Source organism: Ambystoma mexicanum, chromosome 7p, assembly GCF_040938575.1.
Source record: "Ambystoma mexicanum isolate Mex_15411 chromosome 7p, UKY_AmexF1_1, whole genome shotgun sequence".
Taxonomy (NCBI): Eukaryota; Metazoa; Chordata; class Amphibia; order Caudata; family Ambystomatidae; genus Ambystoma; species Ambystoma mexicanum.
In genome coordinates, this window is record NC_090939.1 from 936029572 (window position 1) to 936044243 (window position 14672).

Consider the following 14672-nt stretch of genomic DNA (forward strand, 5'->3'; position numbering starts at 1 on the left):
ACTGTACGTAACTAAAGGCCATGACTACTAACCATTCATGTGTTAAAATATATTTGGCCATGCACACTGACCATGGCTGAAGGCCATGCTTAATTCCATTTACTGTTGTACTGTAATTAGTGATGTCATCAGTGATGTGATCTCTCATGTTATTATTGTGGTCATAGGCTGCGCAACAGGGACTGCGAAGCTAAGGTGTCTTTAACTGAATTTCAGAGGTTATGTTGCATAAAGTTCTCACCTTAACCTCCCTGCAACTTAGGTTTTTTCCTTGAATTTCAAAGGTTTTCTTACAATGTATTGCTTACCTTAACGTCCCTGCAACTCAAACCTTTTCCTTGAATTTCAAGGGTTTTGTTATTCCATACATAATTGACATTAATAATAAGGACAATTGGGCTATTGAAAACGATGTATCATGTGTATAAAGTAAAATAAAAAGCAATTGTGCACCCATATTCCCTCAAATAACCCTATTCTTAAAAATGTTTCTTTCCATATTATTTTTACTTTTAAAAGTGTTTGCAATTATATGTACTGTTTACGAATAGAAACTTATTAAAGTGTTACAGTAACTCTGTACAAAGAATACACTGAATATATCTTAAAGCACATTTTTACAACACAACTACCCACATAGATATGTACATGTTTTTGTTTTTCTAAAAATAGTTTTATAGCCGCGCCTACAGAGGTTGTTTATCTGCAACTTGGCCCAGTCATGTCAATAGAAGGCCCAAATGGTTCGAAAGTTCAGTTGACGTGGCTACGCAGCTTCACACCTCTTTCTACTAGTCAATCGCATAGCGAGCCCCTATGTGCGTAGCCGCGTCAACAAATGGCAGACTGAGATGCATTGACGCAAATACACTCATACCGTCGCGTGACATTCGCACATGCAAAATCCTATGTTGTGTACCAGCATCAACAAACAAGACAATGTAACACTGAGAAGCATTGACGCAACTATGTCTACGCTGTCGCACGACATGCGCAGGTGCGAAATCAACCAATAGCACGTCGAATTACATTGACGCGGATACGCATCCATGTCAGTCACCCTACAGCCAATTATATTACGCGCTGCAGCCTCGTACCTACACAGTCTGTAGCAGCAAATAATCACCACACCCACAAAAAAGAAGTTTATATATATTATTGCTTTTGTACGTGCTAGTGAAAGGGTTTGAGTAACTTAAGCACCTTTGGCACGGTACCTCTTAAATTCTTCATCCTTTTTACCCAGTTTTCCCCTAATCCAATTTTCCTTTGTGTTGTGATTTGTTCAGTTTGTCTATTTTTTGTTTTACTTTTTTTTTCTTCTTTTTTTTTATGTTTTACTTTTTAGAGGCATTGGGCTTCATAATGACATCGGCGGTAGCCGTGCCTGTAATACAGGCACGGCTACGTCCGGTGTCATTTTTTTTCCGGCGCCCACAAATGAGCAATTACCGGGTCCGGCAGGGCTGTAATGACCCGGTAATTGCAAGATGCTCCCCATTCCCATTCCCATAGGGCTGAATGGGAATGGGGAGGTCGGATGCACGGCACCGTTTATAACGGTGCCGGTGCATCCGACATGCTGTGCTTGCGGGTGTCGCTCTGCCCGCCAGGAGGCAGAATGTTCCTTCTCAAAGCCTAGGAACATCTATTATGATAAATCATCTAGTGCAAGTCCATTGGGATGAAGTTGATAATGACTATCGAAAAGCATACGAACGTCTGAATCTTATATGATCCTCCTCCCTTATCTGTTTCCTGGGGTTGGGGTCAGTGAGTAGGTTTGTGATCTTTCCGTTCCTCACCTTGGTGTACCGAGTGGATGTGTTTGGCTGCATCAGAGTGGTTTTGGGACATGGCTAGGGTAGGGCGATTTAGTTGTAATAGTATTTTTTGAAAAAAAGCGGGTAAAGAATTGTTGAATTGTTCTAAAGTAATAGTTTCTACCGATTCTTGTATTTTTTATTCATTTGCCCATTTCAAGGGGGGGGTTTCTCCTGAATTCAATCTAATTGACAATCATTTTTGCCAATATAAGTTATAGGTTTGGCCTACTCTTTACAACAGCCCTTCTTATATGGATATAAAGGTCGTTCCTTGGGCAAAGTTAAGTAGCTGGTAGGCGGTCTGTAGCTCACCTTTGAACAGGGGTCCTAAATAAAAAAATATTAGATTTTCTCCCCACCACAATTGCTCGGCTAATCGTTCAAAATTCTGAAAGAAGTTCCTTAGATCTTCACCCTCTAAATATGGTTGAAGTATCCCTTGCAGTAGCAGGGGTCTTGCTTGTAACTCGACCAATTGTGTAAAGTTTTCTTGGAACCTTACTTCAACCTGAATTTGATGGGTAGCCAACTCGCCCATGACAGCTGCTAGGTCGGCCATTTCTTCCGGTGTGGTAAGGGTTCCTTCTGCAGTTTTTTCTGAATCAGAAAAAAAGCAGGTCTCGACTCCTACAGGTAGAGTTTCAAAGTCGTCTGACCCTTCTGTGTCTCATTCCGCCGAAGGGAAGGACTTAGATAGATTGGTCAATAACCCTGATGGACCAGTGTTGGAAGTTATAATGGGAGTTATGATGGGAGGTTGGGAGTGTATGTAATAACAACTGGGTTTTAAAAAACAAATCTTGTTGATCAGTTGGGATGGCACCCGCCCACAGAGTTTCAAAGAATCACTGGCACCGGTTATTAACGGTGCCGGTGCTTCCGTGCCCCCCACACCCATAGAGTCCTATGGGACTCCATCGGAATGGGGAACATTTTACCGGTGCCTGACTTCCCGACTGCCGGTGTTGGAATCCCCTGGTGTTACCGGCAAGTCAGGCACCGGTAAATTTTTACAGGTCCGGCGGCAACTACCGGTGTCACTGGCACGGTTACCACCGGACCCGTAATGAGGCCCTATATTAAGATGAGTGTGAGGGACAAAGAAACAGTTGAAGGGCTACTGGCCATGGAAGCTAGACGCTATCCATCCTCCATTATTACAATTTCTCAGAGAATCTGTAAATCAAATGGCCACAATTTAGGGGCCCCTAGACTAGGGCACATTCGAAGGAGCCAGGCAGAAGCGCCAATGAGTGAAGGATTGGAGGACATGTGCCAGGGTTGCAGATGGTACTCTTGTTCAGAGGAGAACTGCATAGAATTTTGGTGCTGGAATGCCCAAGTGGGTGGGACCAGATTGATATGCAAATGGATATTTCTCCTCTGTGAAAAGTACAGTGAGCTAAAACATTTTTGTAGACCCTCCCAAGTGGGCATTTTCCCATTCAACAGGTTATTTAACTGTGTTCATTCTCGGAAGAGGGGCTTCCAGAATTTCTTTTGAATTTTTCGGAGCTTGGGGTTTCACCCTAAGTTACCCAAGGTAATCCAGACATGGATCCCTTGCTCACTGTGCTTAGGGAAGCACATCTTCACGTCACTTATGAGACCCGGGTAGGCTGAAACACGTTTCTGGGGTTGATGTTGGTACTCTTGTTCAGAGGAGAATTGTCTAGCATTTTGGTGCTGGACTGCCCAAGTGGGTGGGACCAGACTGATATGCAAATGGATATGTCTCCTCAGTAAAAAGTACAGTGAGGTCAAACGTGGTTATAGACCCTAAGTCTTGTTTTATGTGCTTAACATCTTCAAGCCAGGTTTCGAGGTGCTTATGCTGCAGTTGAGCCGATGTTGAGACGCTTTAGTTGATGTAATCCCACTGGTGGTTAGTTTTGAGTCGGTTTGAAGGTGCAGGGTCCTGATGGGTATAGTTAGTGTTCAAGAGAGCAAGAGGGTGGATTCCAATGGTTTTGGCAGTGGTGAAGTTGGCAGTGAGGTGAGGGCTCTTTTGGATTAAGTTGCCATGAGAGACAGTGAGTTTGATGGCTTGAAGCAGTCAAGTTGTTGCTCTATTCAGTGTCTCCTATGATGTCGAGACCACTCAGGCTCAAAGTAAACCTAGTGGTTGTAAATTTGATTAGAGTTCCAAAAGTGGCACCCTGTGTGTCATGTGGTGGCTCGAAGGATGTCGAACATAGTCAATCCAGCTCGGAGATATCTCAAGGTGATGAAACAGGATTTCAGGTGCTTCTAGGCATCTGGGCTGCTTCTGAGAAACCCAATGCCTTGTCTCCTGGACAAGGTGAGTCTTTTCGTTCTGCAGTGCCACTCCAGAAGGTTGGCTGGCACCTAAAGGGGCTCCCTCACCTCCAGTGCAGGGTCATGGTTTCAGTGCCACAGCCCACAAAAAGACCATGGTCCATAGCAGTTCACACCCACCAACCCCTGGGGCTGGTTAGGGGACAAAACTCTCCTCTGCCCTGGATGCCTATGCATGATAGATTAGTTACAGTCAGTACTGCAAGGACCTAGGTATCCACTGGTGTGGAGGCATTAGTGTGGGTAAGGTAAGATAAGTTAGTAGGGTGTGGGTACAAAATCTAAGTTTAAGTTTTGATACCTTTTGTTGAACTAACTGGAAATACTATGCTGAGATGGCACAATGCATTAGCTTTCAAGTTCCATCGTTTTCCTCATCAGATGATTTTCACAAAATAAAATGAGTAACAAAGTAAAAAACACGCTGGACATTTCTTTCACACAGAAAAAAGTGAGTCTTCAGATTAAAGTTCACTGGTTGAAAGAAGTTTATGCATTTCTGTTTTGGCTTCCTTCATGGGAGGAAGTCGTTGATTTTAATGCCCCAATAATGTAGGAATCTATTTATTTGTGAGCCAAAATAATTCCATGCTTTACATTTTGCCAGTAAATGACTTCCCTGTAGCAAAAGTGGACCTGAATAGTGAGATAAGAAACCGGAACAGACGACAGTAGCAATTTGATTTCTAAAAGTGGAAATATGGATACATGGGTAGAGGGAGGGACTCTTGTCAACATAAATACCACCAGCATGTTTAGGAATACTTCTGAGGCTCCACGACCAGAAGCCATAGTATAAATCCAGTCAGGTTTTGGACTTCCTGACCTTATTTTTGTAAGGTTTTTGTTTCTGGGCTTAAAAAGGGCTTAACTAAGAACCTCCTTCTGCTTGACTAATCTTAGCACATATAAAAATATTATTGGCAAGGAAATATCTGACATCCACATTGCTGACCAGAATGAAAACAACCACACTACCATGCTGTCGTATTGGGGTGGGAGTGGCTACCCCAGCAGTGCACAATAAGATGGTTGGAGGAAGAGTTTTAATGGCAACACACCACAGCCTCCTGTAAAAGCTACCAACTGCCACAGGATAGGACGTTACAAGGTCCAAGAAACAAGCTGGAACTGAGCAGCAAAGATGACATCCCTAACATTCCAGAGAACCACATGTATTTTCACACAACAGCACCTTTTCCTCTGTACAATACATTCTACAAACCAATGAAGATAGAATGAACATTGGTTCTTCAATACCACATCAAAGACACAAACAGGAGTAAGAACAGGGAACAAGTTACTGTACACATAATCACAGTTCATGAAGAGGTCCCTGTTCACACAACGGGCCTCATTACGAGGTTGGAGGTAGTCATGGCGCTATTAGCGCCATGACTACCTCCAATACCGGTTCCATGTCCGGTTCCGTTCAATGGGGACTTACCAGTCTATTCCAACCTTTGCAGGACCGGTAAGTCCCCATTCAAAAAGCCATTCCCCATTCCCATTTCAGCCCCCATAGGGCTCAATGGGAAGGGGGAAGGTGCTAATAACAGTACCGCAAATTGCGCTACCGTTATTTGCTCTGAAGTCCCTTAACGGGTCCCTTCCATAACGACTGGTAAAACCTGGTGCCCTTACCGGTGCCGGTAATCCCTTACCGCACACCTCGTAATGAGGCCCAATGTCTGAACCTCGAACGAGGGACGCGTGACCTGCACTACTGGTGAAAAACAACAACAGCTACAGAGTCAGTGGCAGAAGTGGAAAACTCCCAATCCAGAACCTCCCTGCCTTTCCCTATTATAATTGTTACAATCCTGTCAATGAACGTGACTATCAACAACTTCTCCCCAGCATACTGCTATGGACACAGGGTCATTCACTTGCCAACCATTCCCCTCTGAACAGACACGCCATAATTCTCGGTCATACCATCATCCAACCGCACAAATACATAGACACAACTCTGGGAGCCAAATACACTGACAAATCCTTGCCCACAAACCTGCATCTGCGGACCCTTAACATATTGGCTACTTTTATCATAAGGGTCTTGGAGACCCATTTGGAGTCATTGCGCAGCTGCTCACAGTGCTGCTCACACATTTATCTTCTCATGACTGCCTGCATTTACACCTCGATACTGTGTTTGCATCCTTGCCAGGAAGGACACACCTTGGACCCAGTCTTCTTGCCAAGCATCATTTCAGAGTATGCCCTGTCAAGCCATTGGAGGGAGTCTGTAAGACTTAACTTCTTCCACAACAACCATCTTATCTAGGTTACTAACCAGGGCTAACTGAATAGAGTCCTTAACCAACCTATTTGCCCTCTCTGCCAAACTGTTGGACCTCGGGTTGTACAGGGAGTTCCTATGATGCTCAGTAGACAGACTCACAAGTACCCACTTAACTTTTGTGAGATGGATTGCACCCCTTCGTTAGTCTCTACCCTAACACCTTAAACATGTAGTCTTCCATGGCTAACAAAAATGATGCATCTGCCTAAAACTACAAATGGACCCATTATGTCAAAGCCAGTTGGCTTCATACCTTATTCGGAGCACCCACAGGATTGGGTAGTTGTGCCTGCACCTTCTGGAGTTTGTCATTATGTCTAAATGAGACACACGCCTTGACTATGTACTATACAGCTTTGTCCACAGGCCCACCAATTGGTCTCCCATAGCCACCTCTTGGTGAGGCGCCTAACAGAATGCCCTGTGAGCCAAGGATACTAACCTACCACACATACTAACAGGGGGTATGAGGCTGTCCCCTCTGCGAATGCCCAATCGCCCTCAGCCATCTCCCTATAATGGTTCCATAATCCGTTCCCACCTACTCCTGGCACCCAAGTGCTCAACTACAGGGCAGGCCCAGGTGAATCCTTTTAAACTTTGTATTGCTGTAATTGTAATTGTTTATTTGTACAGCGCTTATACACAAGTGAAGTGCTTCAAAGTGCTTCAAGGCAGGAAGAGAGCAAGGGAATACAGAAGTCATTCTTAGGCCTTCAAATTTCAGAATGATCTACCAAAAAATATACTAGCATACTCGGCCTGATGACATTCCTATCAGTGCAAGTGCATGAAGTGTTTCAGGCGCAATCAACCTAGGGAGGGGAGACAAAAGGAGGGAAAAGACAGAACTTACTAGTCCTAGCAAATTCGGGTCATGCAAGTGTACAGACGGACGAGGGAGGGGGGGGGTAGGTGCGCCCAGTCCAGCAGGGCCTTGGGTTAAGTGCAGAGAGCGTATCCCTCTCATGCAACGTATGCTGAAAGTGCTGTGGTCAGAACATAGTGCAGCGGCCCAGAGGCATGTGCAACGACTGACAGGGGAGCCTGGGGTCTGTGAGGCTCTGAGGTGAACAAGGCGACCAGTGAGCAAAAATTGAACTGGGTTAGGGAAGGTAAGAAGGAGTGAGGCAGCTGAGATAAATAGAGGAGGTTAGCAGGGGAGAGGGAGAGAGAATTAGGTAGTGAAGAGGAAGGTCTTGAGGAGTTTCCGGAACTTAATGAGCTCTGGCTCAAGGCGGAGAGAGGAGGGAGGCTGTTCCAGATTGAGGCACCTGCAGAGGATAAAGATCTACCCCCAAATCTCTGCTTAGAAAGCACCATCAGTTTACCATTCTGCCTTTTCGATAGTAACCTCCTCTTTACACTCCCTCGTAGTTCACAAGGAGGTGGAAGGCTTGTCAGTTATACCCCTGGTGGCTTTTGTCACCTGGCATATAGTCCACCACAAATGTGTAGTTCTACAAATCTACAATCCATCTGGTGATGTAGGGGTGAAACAGAACCCAGTCATTTTATACTGCAAAAATGACTTTGTACTGCCTTTGCACTGCAAAAATACACTTTACACAGTTCCATGAATCAGGGTTTGTGTCGGCAGCGCAAAGTCACTTTTCACCAGTACAAAGTCACTTTGAACCATGCAAGAAAGTCCATGAATCGGGCCCTTAATGCATACACCCACTTTTGCAGTGCTGCTGGTGGGCCCTGTGACAATATGACCTTGTGGCATCAATGTATAGAGCTGGGAATGAGATCCCCCAGGTCCCTCTAGTGAGGGAAGAAGCTTGATATCATACCGTAGGATCCTCAGATTATTTGTGAGAATCCCAAATTCAAAAACACTGTCTCCAACAATCTCTCTCTCTTATATTGGAAATCCCAAAATGGATCCAAGATAGTCAGCAATAGATTTGGGAGTAGTAAGACTACGGGGAATCCCTAATCCAGTCCCAGAAAGAACAAGACCACTGAATAACATGTTCCAAGCCCAAGTCATCCTCCAGTCTCTGCTAACAGACCAAATGGGGAAGAACTACATCTCCCATAAACCCCCCTTTCCTGGGAGAAACCCTGGAATAGATTGTTTGCAGGGCAGAATGACTATGCCAAGAGTCTGAGCACCCCAGAGAATTGCTTTCCACTCCCCAAAAGAGACTAGACATGAGGAACTCACACTCCTCTCCCATTTAATACCCAAAGAGGCAGAACGAAGCTCAGTGTTCATTCATCTAGCAACCGGACACCCATAGAGAACTTTTTTCTCACACTACAGGGAGACCTGGGGGAGGAAAGCCTATGTCCTTCCCTAAGCTTCAAACATTGTGGAAAGAGAGTTTCCTGCAACCAGCCCCTCCATTACTCTCAATGAGTGAACCAGCTTCTTAAAATAAAAATAAGAAAGAATTGGCTTTTAGGCATAATGATTACACAAGACACAAACTAAAATGCTCGCTACAGGGGATGGACACATTGAACCCCAGACGGGAGGAGCTATCCAGCAACAGGCTGAGAGAAAGCAGCAAATGCAGCCCGTCCACCAGGAAAAACACCAAGAATTAGGTCTATGATCTGCCTATTTAAAAATTTCCTAAAGAGTCGGGACTAAAGCCATCCCAGTCAGTGAGCATTCTCAGACACGAAAGAAGATCACTCCAGCCAGTCAGGAAGAAGCTATTGAAGACCGGCCATTTTTGAGAGTCAGCTCCCAGGACATCGGTGAAAGCGGGTTTGCAGAGCTGGTGAGTTGCGGCGTACGAAAACGGTTGGAGAAGGAGATAAGGGCCCTCATTACGACCCTGGCGTTAAGTAAGCTACATTACCGCCATGGCGTAATCATCGTTTACGCCATGGACCGATGGCGTAAAGAGCGCCATATTCCGACCCATCGCACATGAGCATTAAGCCATGGCGGTAATGTAAACTACGCCATGGCGTAAACAGCCCTTACCGGCATCGAACGCTGCGCTGGGTGACCTACCGCCACCCATCATTGCGCCGACCGTAATCAGCGGGCCCCGTAATCAGCGGGCCCCGTAATCAGCTGGCCCCGTAATTAGCGGGCACCGTAATTAGCGGGCACCGCAAATAAGTGGAACCGGAAGTAGCGTCATCGCGGCGGAAAGGGAAAGAGCACAGCGGCCATCTTTAAAAACACAATCCATTGCCATCCTACCCAACCATACTACATTCGACCCTGAAACCCTGTGAATCCCATTACCCACCCATTTCCTCACCTAACCATGCCAAAAAAGCCTGCGACAGGCAGCGGCAGGACCGCTTCAGTCGCGAAGAACTAACTATGCTGGCAGAAACGCTGCAGGAGAAGGCAGACATCGTCTTCTCATCAGAGATGACGAGACCAGCCATAGCCTGGAAAAAAGCAGTATGGGAACTCGTGGCACAACGCGTCAGTGCCGTAGGTACCACCCCACGCACCCCCAGACAGTGCCGCAAAAGGTGGGATGACCTCTGGCTCCGAGTAAGGGGCATACTGTCAGCAAACCGCAACCTGGGACTGGCAACTGGCGGTGGAGCAGACTCCCCACTTAAGATGCAGCAATGGGAGGAGACATGTGCCTCATTGATCGGCATAGAGTGCATTGAGGGCGTCGGCGGAATGAAGAGATAAGCCCCGACATCAGGAGACTGTAACGCTCACCTGATTCTCGCAGAGGCGCCGGTCTGGACTGGGCGACTACCGTATCTTCAAAGGTGATGTGTAGCACCCGGTTGGCTCTTTGGGCTGGACCTCTGTGCACTGTATGCCTGACTTCAAGAGTAAGATGTCTGCAGACAGAAAATAGGGGATTAATGAACTGGGGTTATTGGGGTGTCCCTATCTCTTTCCTTTTTTGCTCTCCTGTAGACCCCCAAAGGTTAACGCTCTCACCTTAGGTAAGTGAATGCCGAGCTCTCCATCTGCCTCGGGCAGGGTGCTGTAACCAGTTTCTTCACTGGATCGGTAGCGCAGGCCTCTTGACTTCAGAGGACTGCTGTCCGTCGTTTACTGCACGAACGCTAAGTTTCGAGTAATTCTATTGTCTTTAAAGTCTTTAGCAATGATGTCTCTTGTTTTGCAGGTTCCGGCGATGGCGGATGACGGGCTGAAGTGAGTTGAAGATGGAGTCCGTGTGATGAATAGAAGCGCCTGGAGGCACGTAAGTAAGCGCTTGTTGCCTGCTTCACGATGCGCTCTAACTGTCTTTTATTTTGCAGGTACGAGTTCGGAGCGGCTGCAGGGTGCCGGAATACCCACTGGGGTTGATGTGGAAAGGAGTAATGGCACGTGAGTATTAAAGTTCCCCAATGTCTTTAAATGCACCTTGTTTTGTCTTTCAGATGCAGGATGCAGCGCCGAAGGCCTCCGGAGCGTGCGAAGAGTCGGTAAGCTTTTGTCTTTCAGATGCCGGAATGCAGTGTGAAGACCTCCGGAGCGCACGAAGAGTAGGTAAGCCTTTGTCTTTCAGATGCCGGAATGCTAACCTGTTCTTTCTTGTCTTTATAGGTGTTGCTGAAGACTGGATTCAGGATGGTAAGCCTTTTTCCTTAGGCCCAGGATCCGATGCAGAAGACACGATGAGCGTTCTGCTGCAGAGGATGCAGAATAACGCAAAGCAAGATTCATCCACCGGGTGTGGTTTAAATAGCCTCCTGTAGTGCTTAGGTGTCTCCTTCCACAGCCACGCCTAGGTAAGAAAAGAGTTCCTGCTTTCCAGAAGAGTTCCAGTGTTCTGAATCTAGGGAGTGGCTCCTGCCCCACCCAACAGGAAAAGTAGTTCCAAACAGAAGAGGATCAGAGGCTCAGCTGGCAGGCAAGTAAGCAGCATGGTCTGCTGCAGGTAAGTCCACCCAAGCATTATGAGCCCAGCGCTTCCAGCGCTGGGACTGGGCATATTTATGAGCCTGGTGCCACTGGCGCCAGGACTGGGTCCAAAAGGTCCCAATTGGGACTGGTTGGCCCTCGGAACCTGGGTTATGGATCTGCTTCCAAGGGAGTTGGGAAAACCCTGACCTTTTGGAAGCAGAGATCATGACAGAGACACTGGTAGGTGCCTCCAATTCAGCCTTGCAAAACACCCTGAATCACACTTACATGGGAATCACAATGTCGTCCCATATGGCAAACGCAACACATCAGCAGAAGACGCACACCCTGCACACATGCAGCATGTACACTCTACAGCAGGCACACACATTCCTGCATGCTCAACCCACCCAAAAGGGAGACAATCTGTATGTCACGGCCTACAAAGTCCACCATCTATCCATCTAAACCATGGCACTCATCACAATGCCTGCTCAATGTCCGCTGAACCATCAATAACACTTTCCCTCCTCTGCTCCACCACAGGCTCACACTCGGACACCGGCAGGGACGAGAGTGGCACCACCCCAGCCAAGAAGACCAGGACAGAGGGAAGAGGCCACCAACCATCCACCTCTGCTGGACCCATGGCCAACCCACAGCAGGCCAAAATTCCTGTTGCCGAACAGCCCAGGGCAGCAATTCCCCACGAGGAAAGGGACATGATGGCACCCACGGCAGACCCACAACCACTGCTCCCCACTGAGGGGATTGTGTCTGCGGGGAGCAGTACAGTCGGGGAGACTGCAGCCATCGCAACCTGTTCTGACAGCGATGTGGCGAATGGGGATGATGACATGGAAGGTCCCCCCAACACCCAACTTACCTCCCCACACCTGTCCCCATGTAGCCTGCATGGACAGGACACACAGGGGCAATCCCCTGGAGGTTCATGGCCAGCCACTCCAAGCCCAGTGGGAGTAGGGGAAGAGGGGAGTAGTCCTATTGGGCCTGCAATTGCAACCTCCATTGTGCCTGATTTCAGCCAGGTGCTGGACCAAATATCAGCGAGGCAAGAACAACTGGCGTCAATCCTAACGCAGCATGTTGCTGATTGTGGAGGTGCCAGTTCAGGCATGGAGAGGTGTGCTGACAGCATCAAGGCAGCCATCCAATCAGCAAGCACGAACATATGCACAAAACTAGCCGCAGTGCGGAATATGATTAGTGAACTGATACGGACAATCATGGACACACAGCGTACCGAGCAAGCCGGTACCTCCTCAGCTGCAAGTTCGGCCCCATCCAGCCCCGTCCGCAGGTCATCCAGGACCCGGAGGAGTACAGGCAGGGGGGGCCCAGGTTCCGGGACAGGGGGCTGGCAATAGTGCCCGCCCAGTGGACCACTGAAACATTACCCACTTCACCACGGGCACTGGCACTCCTTTGCAGGGATTTCTGGGGGGAGGGGGAGGGGGGATTGGGTGTGTTGGGGTGTTCAGGGGGAGGGGGATTGGGTGTGTTGGGGTGTTCAGGGGGAAGGGGGGATTGGGTGTGTTGGGGTGTTCAGGGGGGAGGGGGGATTGGGTGTGTTGGGGTGTTCAGGGGGGAGGGGGAGGGGGGATTGGGTGTGTCATAACTTTTCAGAAGCACAATACACTTTTTCGTTTATCACAAACCAAATGTGTGGACATTGCTCATTGTGTATGTGTGCTTTATTGTTGTACAGTCTACAGTGTGCATATACCAGACACACACAGTGCCCCAAGTGCCGTCCACATGTTACACGCACACGCTGTGTGTGCTAGAAGTATTGGTCAATGAGATTCTGACGCATTTCACGCCCCTCCTGTGCATCGCTGCCTCCTTGAGGTGCTGCCCCATCCCCACCCTCATCATCCTCATCATCAGGTGGTTGCAGTTCTGCGTCAGGGGGCAGGGGCACGTTACGTCTGACGCACATATTGTCTAGCATGACACATGCCATGACGATCTTCGCAACCTTCTCATGGCGGTACAGGAGTGCCCCGCCAGACCTGCTGAGGCAGCGGAAACGTGCCTTCAGTAGGCCAAAGGCCTGCTCTATCACCACACGGGTACGTGCATGGGCACGGTTGAAGTCCTCCTCATGCTGGTTCTGTGGGTTCTGGACTGGTGTAAGGAGCCACCTCTTCAGGGGATAGCCTGCATCACCTTTAAATGGGCAACAATGTATGTGTCAGGAATGAGATTGCTTTCTGAACATGACGCGCCACCATGCCTTGCATTCAACTGTCACTTTGCACCAAATTTAGTTGTGCTAATGGATTCACACTATGCAACCGGTATATGTTCATGGCTCTCATGTACTGTTTTGCATGCCAAGACACAATGCAGGGGGGACAATTGCCTTGTGAGTGCCCATCCACTGTGTCCGTTCAGGCCGTTACTTTATGTGACCTAGCACGTGTCCTGTGAGGTCAAAGCTCACATGATTGCAACATTGCTGTCTGGCTCATTATGACCCCAGGGAACAATACTGGTGTCAATGGGGAGAGTTTGTGGGTCTTGCTGTCTGTGTATTGGTGCATTGATGTTCCTGTCCGACATGTGCCTCCTTTGTGCGCAGTTATGGGGGACAGGCCTTTCAGTTGATGGTGTTTGGTGACGTGCATGTAGGTGCATTCCTTTGGAGTCAATGTGGTCACATTTCGTACAATGCACTTGCAGATGGTTGTGTCATGGTTGAGGTACACTTTCATTCACATGTTAGGGCTGATTAGATCAGGCATCATGTATACAGTTGTCAGATGACGTGAGTGCTGCCTCAGGGTATGATCTGGCTACTGCTAGTCTCAGCCATGTGACGTATGCATCATTCCCACCCCCCTTTCTGCCAGGTGAAATATGCATTGGTACGTCGATCACCTACACACTTCGCATTTCCATGCTCATGACATTAGACTCACCAAGTAGGCAGGATCTTGGGCCTGCATGTCGCTCCATGTAGCGTGGTATTGTGGCGTTCCGAAGGACCATTGAATCATGGGTTGATCCGGGGAATCGGGCACAACGATGTGTGAAGATCCTGTTGGAGTCGCAGACCATTTGCACTTTGATTGAGTGAAATAGTTTGCGGTATGGTACCTCCATGGCATGTGGGACCACCAATTCAACATGGGTGCAGTCGATGGCACCAATGCAACCAGGTATGCCAGCTAGTGCATGGAAACCCACTTTGGTGTTGGCAATCTCCTGGGCAGACCGTGGCAATGAGATGTGGTTGTCTGTGTGCTTGAGGAGGGCATCGAGCACTTGGATCAGTGTACGTGAGAATAATGGTTGGGATATGCCATGCAAGTGGCCCACTGTGTGCTGGTAGGTGACTGTGGCCAGGAAGTGGAGCACGGACACGACCTTCAGTAGGGGCGGGATG